The 24,658-nt window shown below is 46.2% G+C and overlaps 1 protein-coding gene across 1 annotated transcript in view; it reads right to left on the bottom strand.

Annotated features, from left to right (window-relative positions):
- The window catches only part of LOC147693195 (NACHT, LRR and PYD domains-containing protein 12-like), a 1,166,314-nt gene that overhangs the window by 387,267 nt on the left and 754,389 nt on the right, over positions 1-24,658 (bottom strand). The window lies entirely within an intron of this gene.

The raw sequence follows: 24,658 nt of genomic DNA, 5'->3' as shown, positions 1-24,658 counted from the left end.
GACTTTAGCCTACTATCATCTTAGTATAGTGGTTAGGACTGGAGAATAGGCCTATTTACAAGGCGAACCCCTTGATTTATACATAATTCGGAATTCTTATCCTTATTTTTAGGACCCATAAGCTTAGAATAGGGGATAGTCCCGTCAATGCAGGTATTATGTTGTCTTTTTAGATAGTTATTATGGAGTTATTCCTCTTTTCTGCTTAGTTTGGGCCCTGTAGGCCCGAAACGGGAGAGACTCCATCTTTCTTTTCTGCCTCGGCTGCTCGAGGTGCTTGTAGGTGAGAGGTATTATTTAGCTTTAAGCTGTTTTTCTGCTTGGAGAGAACCGGCTCAGGCTGGCCCTTATCGAAAGAATGTATTTTTCTCTATGTTGAAGACGCAACACCAGGCTGGCCAGCTGGGAGCGCGTCCTTGGCACGGAGTGGTACAGGAATTTGGTGGGCGGCAGGTTACTGGCTGGAAATTTCCATGCTGAAAGAGGGTTCTATATTAGCGAAAGTACAGAGAGGAGAGGTAGCCATTTTCTATTATCCTGTCAGCTAGTCGCAAGCATCTTACAATCTGGAGCGGACAATCGCCATTTTGAAGTCTGGATATATCGAAAGCTGACGATCTCTCAGACCGATTGATGATAGAGAGAGAGAGAGATGAGGAATAACATCGATAGCCGAGAGTGAAACAGACAGTACCAATAACAGGAGAGAGAGGTTCCGGTGACCTGGAAGAGAGCAGAGAGGAGACAGAGCATAGCGGTGCAGACGTGTATCCGTGACTGCAAGGGTGATCCCAGAGATGGTCCAGGGCACAGACAAGCAGGGAACCGAGATGACGACTGAGTCCAGACCCCGTACTCATAAGGTGAAGTCTGCCCTTTCTCAGTAGTGTGCACATATCTATTCTAATTCTTTTATTTGCTTTTTAGGTTATATGTTTATCAATGTTATTGTTAGTGTGTAATAAAAGGGACCCCAGGTTTATAATGAACCAATGTGTATGAGTTATTGTATCTGCTAGAATTAACCTTTTCTTCTAGCTGGATGCTACTTTGTGGACGGAGGCCTATCCCGTCCGGGTAAGTGGTGTGCAGACAAATAGGAAGGGGGGAGAGTTTGGGTTGTTTAACAATTCTTATACACCATGATTTTGGCCATCTTTGTGTGGGAGGATTGGATCACCGATCTACTGCATACAGAATTCCAAACATATATAAGCCCCATTGTAGATACGTGTAGCGATATTTCCCATATAGAGAGAAGATGCATAGGAAGTGATCGCCGATATGTTGCGGCGTTATGTGGCCAACGCCGGATTGTGTTGGTCGTGTGAGGTACCGGGGGGATACGGTACGTGTTTGTGCGTGATACGCTGGGGGGATACAGCGTTTATACCCGACGGAAGACTGCGGCTTGCGTGAGCACCAACCAGGGTTGGTGTGTAATGGTAATCTCATAAGAACTGCCCCTTCACGGGTGGAGGCCGGTAGTTTAGCCTGGGTATGACCTACCGCGAGGCTATCAAGTGTGAATGAGTGTGGTTTAAGATAGCAATCTGGTAAGTATTACTATTAGCAATCCCTATAGGTTTAGAGATATTGTATATATTATATGCATGTATATAGCTAATTCTCCTTCCCAGGAGAGGATCCAGTGTTCATCTAATGAGGGGAGTAAGCCCTGAGGAGGGAGGTGGTTATGTTTCGGCTGGGTGAGTGGTATTTTGGTGAGCTGATTCCATCTAGTCCGAAAATCCAGTCGTTACATTTGGCGTCACGAACCGTTTACATAAGCCTGTGTGCGCTATTGTGGTTTTATCTTGTTGGTTTGCGCTCGGCGCGTGCGGTATTCATTTTTGTATTATTTGTCTATAGTGTATATTATTTTTGTTTTATTTCTTTATGATGTTTGAGAAAACCAAAGGTTGTTTTTAAATTGCCTGTCGAAATTCCCGGCTGGGAATCGACGCCTTACGGTGCATTGGCTCGTGAGTGGGCTAATTGCGCAGGTCTGAGTGAGAATTGGAGTTCTTGCTTGGATGGGGCGGATCCGGCGCAAGTGATCGCTTGTTTGCATAAAGCGCCGATTGTGAAGGGTGAGGAGCTTCCTATATTGGGACGCAGAGGTTGGATTTTGTTGTATGCTTACAGGATTATACATGAAAAATATTCACTGTTGCTACTACATTCTCGTGATCTTGAGGTTAAGTTTGTTGAAGTGCAAAATGCTCACACTCTTCTGAGGTGTCAAAACAAATTGCTTGCCGACAAACTTGAGACTTATCAGACTATTGCTGAGCGGGCTGCTGTCCGTATTGCAAAATATAAATACAAGAATCGTCATGGTCGTGTGAGCAAACGGAAAGTACGTCTGGTCGTGGCGAAAGCCGGACTGGATTGGAACCCTGATGAGTGGGATGGCAATATCTGGGACTCGAATGATTCTGGTTCCTCGGCTGACGACTCTGATAAACGCGGGTGTTCTCGCACTGGTCGTGACCCTTATTCTGACTCTTCTGCTGCACGTGGTGATGTTGGTACACGTAATCCTTCTTCTAAATGTGTCGATTCTTGTCAATCTGATTGTTTTTTACCTCCTACCGATCGCGTTCCTTCTGGTTCGCGTACTGAAATTTCTGCGCATCCCGTCTTTCGACAGAAATTGCAACAAGCTCCTGGTAACCCTAATGGTATTCCTTTGGATAGCTTGGAAGACTTTACACAACAAGAGATTAGTGACATCCTTGACCGATTTCGACAACGTCCCGGTGAGTCTTTACTTACATGGATGGTGCGACTTTATGAATTGGGTGCTGCTGGTATTATGTTGGATAGTGGTGATAGTTTGAAGTTTTGTTCTTTGAGTACTGATTCTACTGTTCAGGATCATTTTTGTAACTACAACGTTCCAGGTCAGATTAGTATGCTTCAGTTAGCGACCGAAGGTTGCAATCATAAATATCCTACTGAATCTGACTGGCCTGTCAATGACAAACCTTGGTACACTTTACGTGATGCGGCGCAATGTCTTAAGGAGGAAGTGATGAAAACTGCGATTTTCCTGGGTACGTCTGACAGATTGTTGGAAGGTTTGTTGACATCTTCTGTACGGAATCGTATCATTCGCTTTTCTCCTGTCGCATATAAACAAGTTATGATGACTTTACTGATTAACCAGACTGGAAGTCCTTTATCCATGGTGCTTGAAGCTGTGCGTCAGCTTGGTGAGTTGGGTGAATGGCGACCGGAGGGTCGTACTTGTGGTGATTATAAGTTTTCACGACGTGATATGTTTTTTGACTTGCTTGAGGATGGTGTGAGGAGAGAGGAGATTGATGGTGAATCTAATTCTCATTTGTGGTACTTGTTTCATAAGCGTGGTTTGGACCGGAAGGAGGGTGCAAGGTGAGTACGTAAGCAGGACTGTGACCGTGAGATTTCTGGTGACAGCGATGATGACAGACGCCGTGATGCTTCTGATCGGCGTGACCAGCGACGGCATGAGAGAGATGTGTCCCCTCATCGAGAGAGAGAGAAGGGGAGAGAGGGAGAGAGAGAGGGGGAGAGATGAGTGTGTTGATCGCAATTATAAAAAGGAACGGAATTACAGCAGTCACAGAGATGAGAGAAGTCAGTCCGCTGAAATCAGAAGAAGAGAGGAACGACATAGATTATCTGAACGAAATTCACAACCTAAAGTAGAAGACAAGAACCCGTTTCATGACGGGAAAGGATATGAACGAGAGGTTACATTACCTAAAAGATTTGACAGCATTTACCCTGATTTGTCTTGGTTGTCCGAATGTAGCAAAACGGACTAGGAAATAGGTCAAGCTCCGGTACGCAATTGGGCTCACAAAGATCGTAGACCTCATGTGGATATTGAATTTTTTTGGAGACATCGTAACATACAGAGGGCCCGAGCGTTAGTAGATACAGGAGCGGACGCCACATTGATTCATGGAAACCCAAAGAAATTTAAAGGCCAATTTTTTACTATTACTGGTTTAGGTGGAAAAGAAACTCCTGCAGTTCAGGCAAATGTTGACATGAAAATTGGTCGAATTCCCCGAAAAGAATATTCTGTTTTGGTCGTGCCTCTTTTGGAATATATAATTGGCATTGACATTCTGAAAGGCACGATATTACATTTAGATGATGGATGCTATCAATTTGGAATTCAAAGATACATATCTACAAAACCTGTACGAGTTGGTCGTCTAAGAATGCCCCCGTATAATAATTCCGCAAGCTACAAAAGTGATTTCCCCAAAACAATATCGTATTCCAGGTGGTCATGAGGAAATTAGTTCTACTATTCAGGATTTAGTGAACGCAGGAGTCATAACTCCGGTTACCTCTGCTTGGAATAATCCCGTTTGGCCTGTGCGCAAGAGTGACAATTCTTGGCGCATGACTGTTGATTATCGCGAATTGAACAAACATACACCCCCTTTAACTGTTGCAGTACCTGACATTATTACTTTAATCGAGAGAGTTCAGAAACACCCCGGAACATGGTATGCTTCCATTGATATTGCAAATGCGTTCTTTTCCATTCCAATTGCCCCTGAGTGCCAAGAGCAGTTCAGTTTTACGTGGGATGGGCGCCAAATGACGTTCCGAAGTCTTCCCCAGGGCTATGTACACAGTCCTACGATCTGTCACCGGCTGGTGGCAGAACATTTAGCTGAAATACCCAATGATCCACAGATACACATGTGCCATTATATTGATGACATTCTAATTCAAGGTGAAACGGAAGATCGGGTTCAAGTCATTAGGATTCTACAAGGGAAAGGTTGGGAAATCAACCCCGATAAATTGCAAGGTCCTGCACAAAAGGTTACATTTCTAGGCATTAATTGGCATAAGGGAAACAGAGAGGTTATCCCACAAGTGAAACAGAAAATTATTGAGTTTGCAGTTCCCCGAAATAGGAAAGAAGCTCAAAAGTTCATTGGTTTGTTTGGTTTCTGAGGCCAACATATCCCACATTTAGGTCAAATATTAGCCCCTTTATACAGAGTTACCCGCAAGAAAAATGCGTTTGAATGGAGTAAACCACAACAGGATGCGTTTGATTTGGCTAAAGAAGCAATCCAGCATGCTTTGGATTTGTGGCCCGTACGTGATGGTGATGTGGATTTGAATGTGTCTGTGCATGGTTCCTATGCAAGTTGGAGCTTATGGCAAAAACAAGGCAGAAATAGAGTAACCTTAGGATTTTGGACTAAAAAGCTACCTGATGCTGGTGAGCGTTATACACCTTTTGAAAAACAATTACTTGCATGTTATTGGGCTCTGGTGGATACCGAGCAATTGACTCTGGGACATGATATCATTTTGAGACCTGAGATTCCTATTATGAATTGGGTTATGAGTTCGCCTAAAACTCATCGAATTGGACATGCTCAAGAAGCAAGTGTGATTAAGTGGAAATGGTACATACAGGATAGAGCACGTGTTGGTTCGAAAGGTGTTGCAATGTTACATGAGCAAGTGGCGCAGGCGTCGTTGGCTGAAGCTGAGAATGTTCGTTCTGTACCTATAATACAGGAATCCCCCTGTTAAGTGGGGTAAGCCATTTGATGATTTGTCCGTGGAGGACAGAAACCATGTATGGTTTACAGATGGTTCGGCGAGGTACATTGGAGAAAAGAGGCATTGGAAAGCTGTATCCTATAATCCTATCACACAAAGATTGCTGAGTACATCTGGTGAGGGAGAGAGTAGCCAATTCGCTGAACTATATGCCGTATATCAAGTTTTGAAGCAAGAACTTCCAGGTACATGTCATATTTTTACTGATTCTTGGTCCACTGCAAATGGATTAGTGGTTTGGTTACCTACGTGGCATGCCCATAATTGGCAGCTACACTCCAAATAATTATGGGGAAAGCATTTGTGGCAGGAGATTTGGGAATTGCTTCCACAAAGTACTGTCACAGTGTATCACATAGATGCCTATACACCGATAGACTCCCTTGACAAATTCTTTCACAATATTGCAGATGAAAATTCTAAAATTGCTGAGGCTGTGGTGGACATGCAAGATTCTGATTTGGCGGGATTGGCGAAGTGGGCCCATCAGAATGCAGGACATTTTGGAGAGAGAGCCACTAGCAGGTGGGCTGCTGATCGAGGAATTTGTATTCCTCTAAATTTAATCAAAGATGCCATTTTACATTGTCCTATATGTCCTATATGTCAACATTCTAGACAAAGACAGGTGCCACAAATTGTTAGAGGTCAATTACATCGAGGTAAATTACCTGCACAAGTCTGGCAAATCGACTTTGTAGGCCCACTTCCCATGAGTAAAAATTGTCAATACATATGCACTGCTGTGGACACTTATAGCGGTCTTTTGGTAGCTTTCCCTTGTAAACGTGCCACACAGGTAAATACCATCAAAACGCTGGAATTGATTATGCTGTATTATGGTGTTCCATTTCAAATTCAATCTGACAATGCTTCACATTTTAAAGGAAGACTGGTGCAAGTATTCTGTGTTAACAATTATATTGATTGGGTATTTCATATACCATACTACCCACAGGCAGCCGGCCTGATTGAGAGAATGAATGGTTTGTTGAAAGACCAACTGAGAAAACTGTCTGATAATTCGTATAAGAATTGGCGTGATCATTTATATAATGCTTTGTTGATTTTGAATAATCGCCCCTATTTAAATGCTGTCTCCCCATTAATGAGACTTTTTCCTCCAAATGTTGATGCTAAACCAAATACGATTCACAATACTATATCCTATCGGGAAAAAACACCCGGAGCTTTAGCTCCCTGTCGAGCTACTCCTGGCTCTGCAGGTTTGGACCTGCATGCTATGTCTGATGTTACTTTACATGGAAAAGATCGCACTGTCATTGAAACTGGCATTGGTGTGGGAATACCGCCAGGAAGTTTTGGATTGATTGCCCCAAGATCGGGCCTGGCTCTGAAAGGCATCCAAGTACTTGGGGGAGTGATTGACAGTGATTATCAGGGAGAGATTAAGGTACTACTGCTTAACAGCAGTGATGATGAACTATCAATACATAAAACGGACCGAGTTGCTCAATTGCTAATCATGCCTGTTTTCAGTGGCGAGATCAAGAAAGGCACTGCCCCAACTCTGTTAACAATAAGAGGCTAAAAAGGGTTTGGTTCTACTGATAACCCAGGTGCAAGAGTGTGGGTACAATCGCCTATGAATCCCCCTGAGCAAGCTGGAATAATTGCAACTGGTCATGACAATACTGTTCTAGTGATGAAGCCAGGGAAAGATGGCTGGGAGGCTGTCCCAGCTGACAGATGTTACCTACGAGAATGAATAATACCTGTTTTTGATTCCTACTTTTTTCTAGATCATCTTCCGGATTGTTGCTGTGGCGTGTGCAGGCGCTGGACTCCTTTTGGCCTGCTACGCCGGAAGAGGAAACGATCGACAGATTCCGGATGACTCTCCAATGTGGAGACAACGTTCCTTTGCTGCGTGGGATTCTTCATCTAATTTCTGGACAACTCTTGCTCGAAGAGTCACTAACTCTCCACATTTTTGTTTAACGCCGATGCGTTCAGTGACTGATGTTCTAGCGACTTGCTTGGTTGCTGTTACAGTATCCATAGAGACCATTTCTCATATTTTCAATATATCTACGACCCGTCCCAATATAATTTAAGGTGACTTTACTACTCATAAGAACTGTCCCGTATGCACTGAAATACTTGATCCGGTGCCCCCAGTTCACTCAAAAATTGTTACGTTTAATATTACAGAAGCTGATCTATGCTTTTTTATGACATGTGACCCACGAGCTATCACAGAATGTGTTCGTCTGAAATTGAAAACTACTTCTACACTTACTGCTCATGAACAAGCGTTGTGCCATCCACGACTTCTCAAATTTTGTACTTCGGTTAGAAATAATATGACTTGTAAACGTTTAGTAGTTACCCCCAGTCATTATCGTGCAATGTCTTTGCCTTCTGGTTGGCTTTTTTCCTGCGGCAACACCTCTTGGCCTTACATTCCTGCGAACATTACGGGAGGACCTTGTGCTATTACTAGACTAAGCCTATTGATGTTCTCTTCACATCCTGATGCAAATTCCCGAATAACCCGTAATGCTGTCATACAGGACGAGGACTGTGATTCTTCACTTCATTTGTTTTCTAAATCTGAGTATCTTAGTTTGGCTGTTTCCATTATAGGTGTTCCTGCCCTTGCTGTGTACAATGCTAAAACTATTGGTAAAATGGCGTGCTGGATGGTCAAATCCATTGATAACACGTCTAGAGTTCTATCTGACATGCTATTAGATGCCCAGGGTGAGCGTAGAGCAATTTTACCAAAGAGAGCTGCTATAGATTATCTTTTACTTAAACACGGAAATGACTGTTCTGACTTTGAAGGACTTTGTCGCTTTAACCTTTCAGACCACACTAGATCAATTCAGGTTCACATTGACAAACTCCACAACTTGACCAAAGAGATCAGAGAACATATAGATCAGAGCTGGTTTGACTGGCTTTTTCATTGGTTGCCGGACATACAATCTTTACGTCAGATAATAGGGGGTCTCCTGATAGTTATTTGCATTTCAATTATGATTTGTTGTTTTATTCAATGCATTCCTTCCTTTATTATTACCTGTAGGTGGGGTAGTAAATTCAGGTCTGTTAGTTTTATTTCTTACTATTCCTCTACAAATGTTGATTCTCTTTAGCAGATGCTAGTAGACTAAAGTCAAAGGTGGAATGTCTTGACCGGGTTTTTCGTCCCATTTTATGAGTGACAGTGACTTTAGCCAACTATCATCTTAGTATAGTGGTTAGGACTGGGGAATAGGCCTATTTACAAGGCGAACCCCTTGATTTATACATAATTCAGCATTCTTATCCTTATTTATAGGACCCATAAGCTTAGAATAGGGGATAGTCCCATCAATGCAGGTATTATGTTGTCTTTTTAGATAGTTATTATGGAGTTATTCCCCTTTTCTGCTTAGTTCGGGCCCTGTAAGCCCGAAACGGGAGAGACTCCATCTTTCTTTTCTGCCTCGGCTGCTCGAGGTGCTTGTAGGTGAGAGGTATTATTTAGCTTTAAGCTGTTTTTCTGCTTGGAGAGAACCGGCTCAGGCTGGCCCTTATCGAAAGAATGTATTTTTCTCTATGTTGAAGACGCAACACCAGGCTGGCCAGCTGGGAGCGCGTCCTTGGCACGGAGTGGTAAAGGAATTTGGTGGGCGGCAGGTTACTGGCTGGAAAGTTCCATGCTGAAAGAGGGTTCTATATTAGCGAAAGTACAGAGAGGAGAGGTAGCCATTTTCTATTATCCTGTCAGCTAGTCGCAAGCATCTTACAATCTGGAGCGGACAATCGCCATTTTGAAGTCTGGATATATCGAAAGCTGACGATCTCTCAGACCGATTGATGATAGAGAGAGAGATGAGGAATAACATCGATAGCCGAGATTGAAAAAGACAGTACCAATAACAGGAGAGAGAGGTTCCGGTGACCTGGAAGAGAGCAGAGAGAGGAGACAGAGCATAGCGGTGCAGACGTGTATCCGTGACTGCAGGGGTGATCCCAGAGATGGTCCAGGGCACAGACAAGCAGGGAACCAAGATGACGACTGAGTCCAGACCCCGTACTCATAAGGTGAAGTCTGCCCTTTCTCAGTAGTGTGCACATATCTATTCTAATTCTTTTATTTGCTTTTTAGGTTATATGTTTATCAATGTTATTGTTAGTGTGTAATAAAAGGGACCCCAGGTTTATAATGAACCAATGTGTATGAGTTATTGTATCTGCTAGAATTAACCTTTTCTTCTAGCTGGATGCTACTTTGTGGACGGAGGCCTATCCCGTCCGGTTAAGTGGTGTGCAGACAAATAGGAAGGGGGGAGAGTTTGGGTTGTTTAACAATTCTTATACACCATGATTTTGGCCATCTTTGTGTGAGAGGATTGGATCACCGATCTACTGCATACAGAATTCCAAACATATATAAGCCCCATTGTAGATACGTGTAGCGATATTTCCCATATAGAGAGAAGATGCATAGGAAGTGATTGCCGATGCGTTGCGGCGTTATGTGGCCAACGCCGGATTGTGTTGGTCGTGTGAGGTACCGGGGGGATACGGTACGTGTTTGTGCGTGATACGCTGGGGGGATACAGCGTTTATACCCGACGGAAGACTGCGGCTTGCGTGAGCACCAACCAGGGTTGGTGTGTAATGGTAATCTCATAAGAACCGCCCCTTCACGGGTGGAGGCCGGTAGAATAGCCTGGGTATGACCTACCGCGAGGCTATCAAGTGTGAATGAGTGTGGTTTAGGATAGCAATCTGGTAAGTATTACTATTAGCAATCCCTATAGGTTTAGAGATATTGTATATATTATATGCATGTATATAGCTAATTCTCCTTCCCAGGAGAGGATCCAGTGTTCATCTAATGAGGTGAGTGAGCCCTGAGGAGGGAGGTGGTTACATTTCGGCTGGGTGAGTGGTATTTTGGTGAGCTGATTCCATCTAGTCCGAAAATCCAGTCGTTACATTCATCAATAGCAATATTAATAAAATCCAGAGCATAAATGAAAGGCTTGTTTTATAAAACCATCATTAGTAAAATACCACATCGGTGATGATTTAAATTTTTACATTTTGTAATGACGCATGTCTGCCATAAAGAGCGAATTAACATACGCACAGCCTGACAAGACCAGACCCGTTGGCTTTGTCAGTGCTTGCTTTATTGTATTTAAAGCACACCATGAAAGCACAAGTGATTCCTGCCTTTCTCTCAATCTCTCAGTTTTTCTAATCTCCCCCCCCTCTTCTGGTGCTCTCTCTCCCCCCCTCTGCTTTCAGATGCCCCCCTCCTCCTGCTTCCACCCGCTTCATTCTCAGCTCCGCCTGGATCTCTTTCGGTTGATTGGCCGCGCTTTATAAATCCTGATTGATTGATTGAGAGGTGTTACGGGAGAGACTGCTCTCTGTCAATCAATCCTTCACCCTCTTCACTCAGAGAAAAGGTCTTTATAGAGGGGGAGTTTCTGACTGAAGCCTTTTACAACCAGCCTTCACCCCGTAGAAAGATCTCAGCAGAGAGGCCATGTTGTCATTAAACTGAAGTGTTCACTCTGTGGAGTTGCATAAGAAAGCGCGAGTCTTTCCTCAAACTCCACCATACACAATCTGTGCCCTGTTAACACGCTCTGAGCTCCCTCTCCTTCAAATGCGGAGATAATCCGACCAATGGAAGAAAATTCTGCAGTACAATAGGTGAGGGGCCCTTGGGCAAACCGGCCCCCTTTTTGCCCTGCCAGCCCTGTAACAAACCTTGCGCAGCGCAAGCGGCTAGGGCAAACTGACCCCTTTTCAACAACTGGGCATGGACCTAGGGGCGAAACCGCAACGCTGGTGTCGACTCCTACGCTGTCACAGCGAGAGCCGCGATGGTGTCTAGACCATAATATTAATCGCGAAGCTACCCGTGGTACCGACGCACCCGTGGCCTTGGTCAAATTAATTCTGCGCTACAAATCTTTTTAGAGCGTCCCTCAACGAATTCAAAAAACACATTTTTTGACCGCAGGCGGAACTAGAACCTTGGACTGCTGTGTGCAAGGCCGAGCACCGCCCGGTGAGCCGCGCTGCATGGCGACAACCCCCGCCGCTATCTAAAAGGTATACGCACCCGCCACTATCTACAAGTATATGCCCTGAGAGGTCAGGGCCACGATCAGATTCCTTGCAAATCCGCGCAAAGGCAGAGCCTGAGGTCAACGCCATCGAACCGAATGGTGGCAGGATCGGGGGGGGCCCGCCTAACCACCGAATCGAACCCAGGCCTTCGGCCTTTATTTCCACACAATGTAGCAGTTAACTGCTGTTCGGCACAATAATATCATTATACCCTCATTGTGTTAGGGAGGAGGAGGGACGGGGGGTGGAACGGGGCATAGAAGCTCGGACGGGCCTACGGGCCTCTGCGCCTGATGCCACGTGGGGCCGTACGATTGGACCCAATGCCTCGCTGGCCACCCGTGACCACAGCCATAATGTGGGCCGCGACCGTGACACAGCCGGGTCCCGCCCGCATGGCTGCAGCTCGACCCATTCCCCTCCGGTGCCCCACGCCAGACAGCTTTTTATCGAGCCTCGCCCGCATGGAAAGATTGCATTTCTACGATAACCCTCAGGTATCCCACCGGTACCGCAAAAAGGGGGGGGGAGGGTGTGAGTCGGGCTCACACCGAACCTCGCCCTCGTGGAGGGACTAATATTGCACACAATGGCTGACTCTCTCTAACAAGGTTCCCTCCCATACTACACCGGCACCGTGGGGGGGGCATGAAACGAGCTCTCCGCTATCCTCACCCGCACGGAGGAGCTGAACTTAAAATATAAATATTCACCATTATGTGCTATTCCTGCCTATGCCGCCGACTACCCGAGTGCCGAGGACTGGAGGCGTGCGCGCTGACAATTGAGACACCTCACAGCCAGAGCACCCAATTGCCCATAACTCCTGAGAGTACCGACCGGGCAGGAAGGGGGGGGCTGGTGAATACCCTCACCCGAACTTCCCCGCGCACTGTGCCCTTCGCTCGCACCGCACACACGACCTACCCGGCCCGCGGGGCTAACTCATCCACATCCCGGGTGTTAGAACTGGCTATTTCTGGTAGGCTAAGGCTGACGCCAAAGCCAGGCAGAAACCACCATTCTAGTCAGGGCAAGGAAGTCACACGCCAAGATAACCCCTGCTCACCCCCTTGGTAGCTTGGCACAAGCAGTAAGCTAAACTCGGAGGCGATGTGTAAAGCATTTGCGCCAGCACACAACAGCAACAACATCCTAGGCACACCACAAAAGGAACTCCACACAAGGTTATATTAAAATAACTTTTGTATTGTCAAAACATATCAGATAGAATCACACATATACATTGTGCCAACTGGCAGGGGCAATATTCACATGGGATTATTTACACAGGACAGGGCCACATGGGCAATGAAATTTTGTAGATCATAGAAAATAAGATATAAAACAAAATACCAGTTATAAATCACATCCAGTAACTACTGGGAACAGGTAAGTACCGCCTACGCAACCCTAAACACCTTAGGAGAATGTCACGCAGGGGACCAGGACCTCACTAGGACCACCTGTACTAAAAAGAACAACCACCTAAGTATCACACAGCATTTAGGGGTCTAGAAAAGAACACATTACCCATGAGGTATGAATATACATTCAGAGGAGTAGTAAAGGGAAACACATGATGCATAAACCTACACATTCAGCGGTGTTAAGAACAGAGCACATGATGCATCACAAACACATTCAGAGGTGCAGCGCTAGAAGACACACGACGCCTAAAACATTCAGAGGTGCAGCACAGGGAAAGAAAGACACATGATGCTTGAAAACATTCAGAGGTGCCCCAACACAACTCAATAGCGCAAAAACACACAGTAGGCAATTACCATCCTAAACATAGCAGGTAACCACATTGCGCAAAACTTCACATAAGCCACTACCTGTGGCAGTCCCTAGGCCAACTGGCCTTGTGGGGGCTAGGACGCCCTGAGTCTCAATGTCAGGGGCCTAAACGGTGCAGGTGCCCACTACTTGCTGGGCACCTGGGAACATCCCAAAACCAAAACTGTGCAGCTGCCCACTAATTGCTAGGCAGCTGGGACATTAGCAAAACTGTGGCCGGGCCCTCACTGACCCTTTGGCGCAAACTACGCCCACTGCTGGAGCCACAGAGGCTCTGTCACACTGCGCAGACCGTTGGAGCCACACAGGCTCTGGACATCGCACATGTCCCAAACGTTGGATCCACACAGGCTCTGCTACTAGATATGGCTGTTGGAGCCCTCAGGCTCTGCAAACAATGGCCCCTCGAGCCTCGCTGGGCTCGTAAATCAAATGTGCCCCCTAGAGCCTCCGTGGCTCTAAACACAAAATGGCCCTCGAGCCTCGCTGGGCTCGTAAATCAAATGTAGGGGCGGGAGCCGGTCGGGGCTACAGTGAACAAAGCATGCCCCCAGAGCCTCTCTCAGGCTCTCCTTCCACGTTGGGGCGACCCACTGCCAACCTGGGCCGCCCTTGAAGCCCTCGTGGCTTCCTACTGACAACAAGCGCGAGATCGCACTACTGGGGGGGCGGACACCGACAATGTGTCCAGGCGCCCCTCCCTTCTCTTCTGCATCACTCACCAGTGGCTCCTCGGTGCAGGCTGGCCGTCCGGCAGACATCTCTCTTCGGCGGGGCTCTCTCTCCTCCTGGGAGCCCCGCCTTTACGAACGCCCGGCTCCGCTCTACACCGGGTCCCCCATCTCGGGACCGGGCCTTCACTGGCTCGCGCTCTCCTCACTCGGGGCTCCCTCAGCACACGGGAGCCCCAGCAGAAGGCCACGCTTCTCCTCTCTTCCCGGGGCTCCCTCCAGATCACGGGAGCCCCGGGCGGCCATTACCGCTCTCCACCTCTTCTCTCGGGGCTCCCTCTCGGCACGGGAGCCCCGCAGCGGCCATCACCACTCCTCGGTCTGACTCCCTCATGGCGGCCTCAGCAGACACCCGGGAGCCAGCCAATGGCAGTGCGGCTCCCGGGATGAGCCTCCGATGACGCTGACGCCTCAGCCAATCGCTGCGCGGCTCTGCCGATGACGCGGCGGGGCTGGGGCCAATCCCAGCACGGCGTCACTGAGGGGGCTCGTCGCTCTCCGCCAATGGGAGCGCAGATGCTTCGGTCTCTCTCGGCGATCCCCGGCCAAGGGCTCTGATGTTTGTAGGCCCCGGGCAGCGGCAGAGAAAAGCGGAATAAGGCAAATAAAGCATTCTTATGCGCTGCAGGCAATTCACAGCGCTCCCCAGCGCTGAAGGTCCAGAAAGGCGCCCTCAAGCACTAGAAGGGGAAAATAAAGCGCTCCCAGCGCTATATGCAACCAAAGGTCACCAGTCCAGCAAAAGTCCAAGTAAAGCGCCTCTCAGGCACTAGTGCCCCCACAGTCCTCCACATAGTCCTTCAGGGGTTCAGGACAAGTCCATCAGGAGTCCAGGGGATGGGCAGGGCTCAGGGATTCCCCTGAGCCCCAGCAGAAGCACGCCCCTGGCAGATTCAAGTTAGAAACAAGAACATTTTGGAATGGGACACAGCCCCTTCTTATACAGTGAAAAGTCTTTGAAGTCTTTGTGTAGGCAGTGTGAGAACCAGCTAGGACTGGTTATAGGGAAGTCCCTTCAGTATCAGGGACAGATGTGACAGTCGCCCAGCGGGGGGGTGGAGCCAGCATTGTGGCAGGCAGGCACAGCCTCATTCACACTTAGGTGCTATCTCCACCCACTTCCTTGGCAGCAGATGCTGCCTTTCATCCACGGGCTGACTCAGACAACCTCCTGGGGGCTCTGCAGCCCCTGTTACACTCAAACCAGACAGTCAATCCACAAGCAGGCTTAGGCACTCCTGGGCCAGGCTCACCAGCCAATCACACGCCAGCAGACTCACTACACAAATATGCCAACTTCTCAAAGTGGCACTTTTAGACTAGACACAACCATGCCGCATACACCATTACGCAGCATTCAATCTCACGAGTTCGCACATATCAAACTCGACCCTGCACTCCCCACACATCAGGAACTACCATGGGCATACATATTCCCGATTCATTCCTATGGAAGGGCAGGTCACTCACCACACATACACAGAGAGCTCACGCACTTTACACTGTACCACAGTGAAAAAGTGCACAGAGGCCTAAAATCACCACCACCAGGGTCCAGAAACAGGCTAGGAAAAAGCAAAAAAAGTTTCGGGGTGAAAATGCCAAAAGGGCAAGGTCCAACACCGGGGCAGTGCTCGTGCACATCTACCCGCGCCCGAACGCGTGGCCACCACTCACCCCCCCCCCCCCCCCCCCCCCCCATGGTATCTGCACCACCGGGGCCCCGTTCTACCTGGTCATGCCCAGGGACGAGGCCGGGGGGAGGCAAGACAGCAGCACATACCTTAAAATCGACGATGACGACGACAACAACAACAGCGCTGAACAGCGCTCGGGCGAGCAGGACAAAGAGGCCAGGCCGAGTGCGCGCTGGAGTTAAATAGGGGCGAGACCTTGTCTCTGAGTGAACCCAGGGTGTGAATGGACTTTGGTACAGAAAAACAGCAGCGGACCCTACAATGCCGCACCTAAAATCCAGTTCCAAATTTTTAGTCCTATTTCCTTTTTATGTATGTTTTTTTGTGCTGCCAACCCCAACACCTGCTGCTGTTTGGCGTTGCTGTGCTCTCCAGATCAATAATAGGTTTTTTTAAAAGTTCACGGGGGCGCACCAAGACAAGAGTCCAAAGATAATTTATATAGAAAAGTTCTTTATTTATCAATTAGAATACAAATACAACGAGTTCAGCCAACGCGTTTCACTCCCACCAAGGAGTTTCTTCAGGGCTGAAAAGATACAATAAAAGAAATGAGCTAACATCAGTTTCCTGTTACATTGATTCATAGCACATTTCCTGTGTCACAATACATCGAATTTCTTTCTCTATCCAAGAGTAGAGGAAATGCATAGTATAAAAAATCAGGTGATATATAAAAAGTATATAGGAAAAAAGGGGGGGGGAAAGACTGCTCCATAGAGCTATTAAAAACAATCAACATTAGTTCACATCGTTTAATTATGTGACAGAGCTTTGGACTTATGCCCCATTACCACTTCTCTAGATGTATACCTCCATAGGAGGGAGAGATAGGGGGAAGCTTCTAGCTTGGTATTGGAACCCTAAATGGTTCATATTGTTTTTCTAACACTTTGATGTAACACACTTTAAAAGCAATAGAAACAGTATATCGAAATCAGAGAACTGGTGTGCAATCCATTAGTATAATATAGTTCATTTATCCCTTCTTTGTTAACCATCTCACCCTGGTACAATTTATATATACTGCTATACTGGATTTGTTTTACATGACAGGTTTTCCATCAAGCAATATTACACACATAATGAGTTTTTAGAACACTTAAACGATGACATCCTGAAGAGCTACTTCGTATATATGCTTAGCATTTCAATTTTTTTTTAATTTCAAACGACATGACACACCTAATAGATTTTTCACGTCATCTACCCATTACAGTTTCATTTCCCAAGGGTAAAACATACAAAGGGGTTTTAGGGATAGTGGGCAATTAGGACAATTATGCGATGACACTTTATAAGACTGGGAGTTTTTTGGTTTACTGGTATTTTAATTTTGTTTAGTTTTTACTGCCAGTATTGTACATAAAAGGGGGGAGTAAGGGCTGTGTGTCTATGCATATGTTCTTACCACTAAGTGAAGCTCTCCTGTTTTCAATTCAAATTCTTGGTCAGTCCTGTTTCTTTCATTAGTTATCCGTTTATCTATTTCGGGAAGGGAGAGAAGAAAGAGTATATTGGGCCCCTACTTTTTGAAAGGATTGTTGTGTTATTATTGTATAGTAACTTCCTTTTAGGCCTACCTTGTATCAACACAGTATATGTCTTCACTCGTGTATTTCCGCGTTCCCAGTAATTATGGTTGTTAGTACCCAAAGTGATTCAAACAAGCCACGTTGTTGTCTTCTCAGTTCGTGTTCGTTGTAATACTGGATAGTAAAGAAATTAAAAAGTCCCAATTAGCCCATCTCAAAGGGCATCTCGTTGTTATGTTGCATAACAATAAAATTTCTCATATCTAAACTCGAAAAAACAAAGTCTCGTCACCCAGTTTCCAGTTTAGTTGCTAACAGCCATGCTCACAATTCGAGCTTTCACCCACTTCAAAAAATTGTAGCATTAGGTAATCACGTAGCTCAACATTTTCTTAACCTGTATTTAGTGTTGTTTTTATTATAAAGGAGAGAAATCACATTGTTCCTCTTCCCGCATATATCTTATTTTAGATCAGGGACCTTCGAGGTCATGTAAGAAAAAATCCACCATTAACAAAGCAGGGAAAGAGTTCCTCCCAAATCATACATATTCGACTTTGTACCCACGCAGAGTTTCTGCATTATCTCTCCGTAGGATCACAAGTAAGGCATAACATAAAAAAAGCCGTTCCCAGCAGAGAACCGATAGAGAACAATTGGATTCAAAAAACGGGAGTCGGGGCATTTTAGTACATCGGCCACCCTCCCGGCGCATCTCCGTAGGATCACAAAACAGGGCATAGCACAAATACTGCCGTTCCCAGTAGTGAACCACAAGAGGGCAGTTGGATTCTATTAGATTCAAGTCGGAGGTCGGGACATTTTAATACACTAGCCACCCTCACGGCGCACCTCCGTATCTTCCACTATACTATACGGACTCAAGACCACAAGTCAGGGCATCTCCTGAACGTTGCTATTAGGTTAGATCAAGGGCCCTTATGTACCCAACAACAAAAGCTAAAGGGCAGTTAAAAACATTGCGGGAGTCAGAGCATTTTTAATACACAAGCCGCCAAATCAGCTCTCCTCCATATATTTTACCATGGTAAAACTTCGTCAGCCCGCACTTGTGGGACACCCCCGTGCCGCACGGCCACCAGCTGCTGCGTGTGCCCCTTGCCTGCCCTCTGCCTCGCTGCTGCCTCGTTTGCCGGTTGCCGGCTGCCGCCGCTGCGGTTGTTTTTGCCCTTTGTTTTGACGTTAATCTGGGCCCTTATGTACCCAACAACAAAAGCTAAAGGGCAGTTAAAAACATTGCGGGAGTCAGAGCATTTTTAATACACAAGCCGCCAAATCAGCTCTCCTCCATATATTTTACCATGGTGTGGGTTCCCATTAAGGTGACCCGACCGAGAGACTCGTTCCTCACCTGTATTTAACGGCGTCCTGCTATCGTGTCGGCATGGCTGGTTCCAAGCTGGAGTCGCCATTGCCGAAAGCGCCTTTTATTTAAAATAACGGGCCATTCATTGGTTAATATTACCACTTCCCGTTTTTTCGTTTGTTTTTAATGGTCTTTTCGGCGCCATCTTTGAATGGGTAACTAAACCGATGTTAAGATAACAACGGAAAGGAAATCTAGTATATTGTATTCTATTTTAAGCCTACAAAAAAAGGGGGGGGGGGCTTTCCAGTTGGATTTATAGTAAGAAATTATTTCTGGAAGTTTTACAAATTTTATTCTAAATCAATATAGATCGGTTTGTATATTGTTTTTTTAAAAATATCGTATAAAAATAAGAACAGCCCGTCAGTTTGTTATCATTTGTCGGCAATCTGTTAAACCTGCCGAAAGGATTTTGACAAACTGCTAGTCAGTTTGTGATAAACGTTAGGGTGTTTATTTCTTTCCTCGAGCGCCATCTTGGAACGGTTGAAGGTTCATTACTGCTAGTGCTTGTTTGGTTGCATCCTTTTATAGTCGCTTACAAATGAGCTTAAATATTCGTACGATCCTATATTAGATGTTGCAAGGCATAGTATCCACTGAATCGTAAGGACACCGCATGTAATGCGGTTCTGCACGCAAGTAGTGCACATGCCAGCTCCACGATAAATAATATACCATTTGGTGAAATGGTACGCCTTAAGCGGAATTGCACTGAGGAAGAACTGTTTGATGCAAATCTGCAATTACTAAAGAATAGATTCGAAGCCAGGGGGTACAGTAGGGATGTTATTGGTAAAGCAGAGAATAGAACACGTAAAATTGACAGAAATGAAACCCTCAGGACCAAGGTACGCAAAAAATCAGAAATAGGTACAGGGGTTAGATTTGTAACTAAATATACTAGACATAACAGCAGCATATTTAGAATCCTAAAGAACAATTGGCATCTCCTCAAGGAGGTCCCAGGACTTGAGACATATGTGAAAACGAACCCCTCGGTAACCTACCGGAGAGGCAGGACACTACGTAATGAACTATGCCCCAGCTACCTAAAACCTAATAAAGACAACAGCAAAAATTGGTTGCCACAAAAACCAAACGGGTTTTTCACATGTAGAGACTGTAACATTTGTGAATATGGTCAGGACAAAACCAAGCAATTTGCATTCAATGGCTCACAAAATTTTGAGATCTTGTCCTTCATAAATTGTGCTACCACCTTTGTGGTGTATGTTTTGGGCTGTAACTGCGGTCTAATATACGTAGGCAGTTCAAAACGTAGTTTGAGGACAAGAATTCAAGAACATAGGAGAGCCATTTTGAATAAAGATGACAGATATGCCTATACAAAACACTTCCATGAGAAACATGGGGGAAAACCAGACTTTTGGTTCCATGGTTTGGAACAGATACAGCCACTCACGAGAGGAGGGAACCGTGAACTACTACTTAGACAGAGGGAGGCTAGATGGATATGTAAATTACAATGTATAAAGTACGGCATGAACTTGGATGATGAAATGCACCATTTTTTGTGACAACTCATGTAGATTTTTATCTGTAAATGGGCGTCTGACAATCTTGTCTTGAACTTTGAGATTTGCATCAAGATAAGGCTGCTTTGTAGGAAATTTTTAAATGTGCCAATAGGGCTGTCCCATATGATTGGGCAGATACCTGATTACAAACGCTACCTGGGCCCACTATGGTATTTCCCTTATTTTTTCCTATATCATATCCCGCCTCCGAGCCACAACCTCTACCCCCCACATATAACCCCTACCCCTCACAGGTAACTTTCCTCATATGTTTGTTCTCTCCTCTTGGAACCCCCCTCGAACTTATATATATATAGAAAATGTATATATAAAAAGCATACAATCGGGCAAGTGAAATGAACTATTACTAGCTTATAAATAGATGTTGATTTGTACATCCATGGAGCATATGACAAGTCAAGAAATAGCACTATCTGTAAAAACTGTAAATGAACTTGATATGTGAGGGTTGGTATATTTGTAAATAAGATTGTCCTATAAGGGTGGGTAGCCAACAGATAAGACACACTGTACTACCTTATTTACTTACTTCACCAATAACTCCCTATTTTGTAAATCTTATCTTGTAAACTTCCCCTGGTTAAGATCCCACCCTTCATCCTTCACTTTTTGTATAATTTGGTTAACCCTTCCTTTTCTCACTATATGAAACATGAGAATTGGTACATTGCTCTACAGCTAGGACATCTACACACACTTAACAAGTTTGTTTTGATAATGTCTTAATTTTTCTTCTTCATAAAAATATTCAGTGGATACTATGCCTTGCAACATCTAATATAGGATCGTACGAATATTTAAGCTCATTTGTAAGCGACTATAAAAGGATGCAACCAAACAAGCACTAGCAGTAATGAACCTTCAACCGTTCCAAGATGGCGCTCGAGGAAAGAAATAAACACCCTAACGTTTATCACAAACTGACTAGCAGTTTGTCAAAATCCTTTCGGCAGGTTTAACAGATTGCCGACAAATGAGAACAATCTGACGGGCTGTTCTTATTTTTATACGATATTTTTAAAAAAACAATATACAAACCGATCTATATTGATTTAGAATAAAATTTGTAAAGCTTCCAGAAATAATTTCCTACTATAAATCCAACTGGAAAGCCCCCCCCCCTTTTTTTGTAGGCTTAAAATAGAATACAATATACTAGATTTCCTTTCCGTTGTTATCTTAACATCGGTTTAGTTACCCATTCAAAGATGGCGCCGAAAAGACCATTAAAAACAAACGAAAAAACGGGAAGTGGTAATATTAACCAATGAATGGCCCGTTATTTTAAATAAAAGGCGCTTTCGGCAATGGCGACTCCAGCTTGGAACCAGCCATGCCGACACGATAGCAGGACGCCGTTAAATACAGGTGAGGAACGAGTCTCTCGGTCGGGTCACCTTAATGGGAACCCACACCATCAATCAATCAATCAGTGACACTTATAAAGCGCGCTACATACCCGTAGGGTCTCAAGGCGCTGGGGGGGGTGGGGGGGGGGGGGTGCCGCTACTGCTCGAACAGCCAGGTCTTCAGCTTCTTCCTGAAGGAGAGGTGGTCTTGGGTCAGGCGCAGGTCGGGAGGGAGGGAGTTCCAGGTCTTGGCGGCCAGGTAGGAGAAGGACCTTCCTCCTGTAGTCGCTCTTCGGATGCGGGGGACGGCGGCGAGGGCGTGGTTGGCTGATCGGAGGTGGCGTTTGGGAGCGTAGAAGTTGACTCGGCTGTTGAGGTAGCTCGGGCCTTGGTCGTGTAGGGCTTTGTGTGCGTGGGTGAGGAGGCGGAAGGTGATTCTCTTGTTGACGGGGAGCCAGTGAAGGTCTCTCAGATGTCCGGAGATGTGGCTGGTTCGTGGGATGTCGAGGATGAGTCTGGCTGAGGCGTTTTGGATCCGCTGGAGTCTCTTCTGGAGCTTGGCGGTGGTACCGGCGTAGAGGGCGTTGCCGTAGTCCAGTCGGCTGGTGACGAGGGCCTGGGTGACGGTCTTCCTGGTCTCTGTGGGGATCCACCAGAAGATCTTCCGTAGCATGCGTAGGATGTTGAAGCACGCCGAGGAGACGTTGTTGACTTGCCTGGTCATGGAGAGGGAGGAGTCCAGGATGAAGCCCAGGTTTCGTGCATGGTCTGTCGGTTTGGGTGCGGTGCCCAGGGCGGGAGGCCACCAGGAGTCGTCCCTGGCGGAGGGTGAGGAGCCCAGGATGAGGACCTCCGTCTTGTCCGAGTTCAGTTTCAGGCGGCTGGTCGTCATCCACTCGGCTACCTCTTTCATCCCTTCGTGCAGGTTGGCTCTGGCGGCGGTGGGGTCGTTGGTCAGGGAGAGGATCAGCTGGGTGTCGTCGGCGTAGGAGATTATGCTGAGGTTGTGTTTGCGTACGATGGCCGCGAGGGGGCTCATGTAGACGTTGAAGAGGGTGGGGCTCAGAGATGATCCTTGGGGGACGCCGCAGATGACTTCGGAGGCCTCTGACTTGTACGGTGGTAGGCGGACTCTCTGTGTTCTTCCGTCGAGGAAGGAGATGATCCATTCCAGCGCCTTGTCCTGGATTCCGATGTTGCTGAGGCGCCGTACTAGGGTGCGGTGGCAGACCGTGTCGAATGCCGCGGAGAGGTCTAGGAGGATGAGGGCCGCTGTTTCTCCATTGTCCATCAGGGCTCGGATGTCATCGGTGGCGGCGATGAGGGCGGTCTCGGTGCTGTGTTTGGCTCGGAAGCCGGACTGTGAGGGGTCGAGGGATCCGTTCGTCTCGAGGAAGGCGGCCATCTGCTTGTTGACGGTCTTCTCGATGACTTTGGCTGGAAACGGGAGAAGCGAGATGGGGCGGAACACAAAAGGAGGTGCGGGCTTTCATAGGCCTCACTTCATACTGCAGACAATGGATTCCCCAATACGCATTTCTAGCAAAACCACTCATTCAGTTGACAACACAGGAGGCAGCGACTTCGACTGTCCTCCCTTGGACTCAGGAACATACACAAGCTTTTGAAGACTTGAAGAAAGCCTTATGTCAAGCACCTGTTTTAGCAACACCATGTTACAGTAAGCCTTTTACACTTTTTGTCACAGAACGTGAAGGTACTGCCTTGTCAGTCCTCACTCAGGAACAAGCAGGTTCACACAAACGGTGTGCTTACTTTTCTAGCACATTAGATCCAGTAGCCCAGGCCCTTCCGGCATGTTTGAAATCAGTTGCAGCAACAGCTTTAGCAATCAGACAGAGTGATTCCATAGTGTTAGGACATCCATTGACAGTACAGGTTCCACATTCCGTGGAAGTCCTTTTAAATCGAACACAGACCCAACACCTGACCATAGCAAGATTGACAGGTTACGAACTGACATTGTTTCAACCACACATAGAAATCAGACGCTGCAGCACATTGAATCCTGCCACGTTATTGCCACTAAATGGAGTAGATCCATTGGCACATGATTGTATTGAAGTCATTACTATTACAACAAAACCCAGACAAGACTTGACAGATGTTCCATTATCAGATCCAGACCTGACACTTTATGTGGACGGTTCATGTATGAGAACAAAGACAGGTGAATTAGTGGCAGCCTACGCAGTCACGACAGACACCGAAGTTATTGAAACCAATTGTATCGACACCTTGTCAGCTCAAGCAGCAGAGCTCATCGCTCTGACACAAGCATGTATTCAAGCCAAGAATAAGAAAGTCAACATATATACTGATTCACGATATGCATTCGGAGTCGTTCACGACTTTGGAGTCCTCTGGCGAGAGAGAGGTTACTTAACTTCTCACGGTGCCAACATCCAACACGGTCCCCTCATTCAAGCTCTGTTAGATGCAATACATCTACCCACTGCAATCTCTATTATGAAATGTAAGGCACATACAAAGGTTACCGATACAATTTCCCAGGGTAACGACCTGGCAGACCGAACAGCAAAGCAAACTGCTCAAAACCGAACTCATGTAACTGACCAGACACAAATAGTCGTACCGACACACTGCATGACAGTCAGGGATCCCGCACATGATGTAATTGACATACAGACACATGCCACACCAGACGAAATCAAGAAGTGGATTGAACTAGGAGGGATCCAAACAGACCAGGGATGGATGACGAAGGGAAAATCTACATGGTTTCTCCCCGACTCTATGGTTCAGGTTATCATTAATACGATACATAGTCCCGCACACCTAGGAGAGAAAGCAATGCTAGACAGTATTCAGCACATATGGTCCAATAAAAACTTACG

The sequence above is a fragment of the Lissotriton vulgaris genome, chromosome 8 (genome assembly GCF_964263255.1).
Source record: "Lissotriton vulgaris chromosome 8, aLisVul1.2, whole genome shotgun sequence".
Classification (NCBI taxonomy): Eukaryota; Metazoa; Chordata; class Amphibia; order Caudata; family Salamandridae; genus Lissotriton; species Lissotriton vulgaris.
This window is presented reverse-complemented; position numbering and strand designations above follow the sequence as displayed.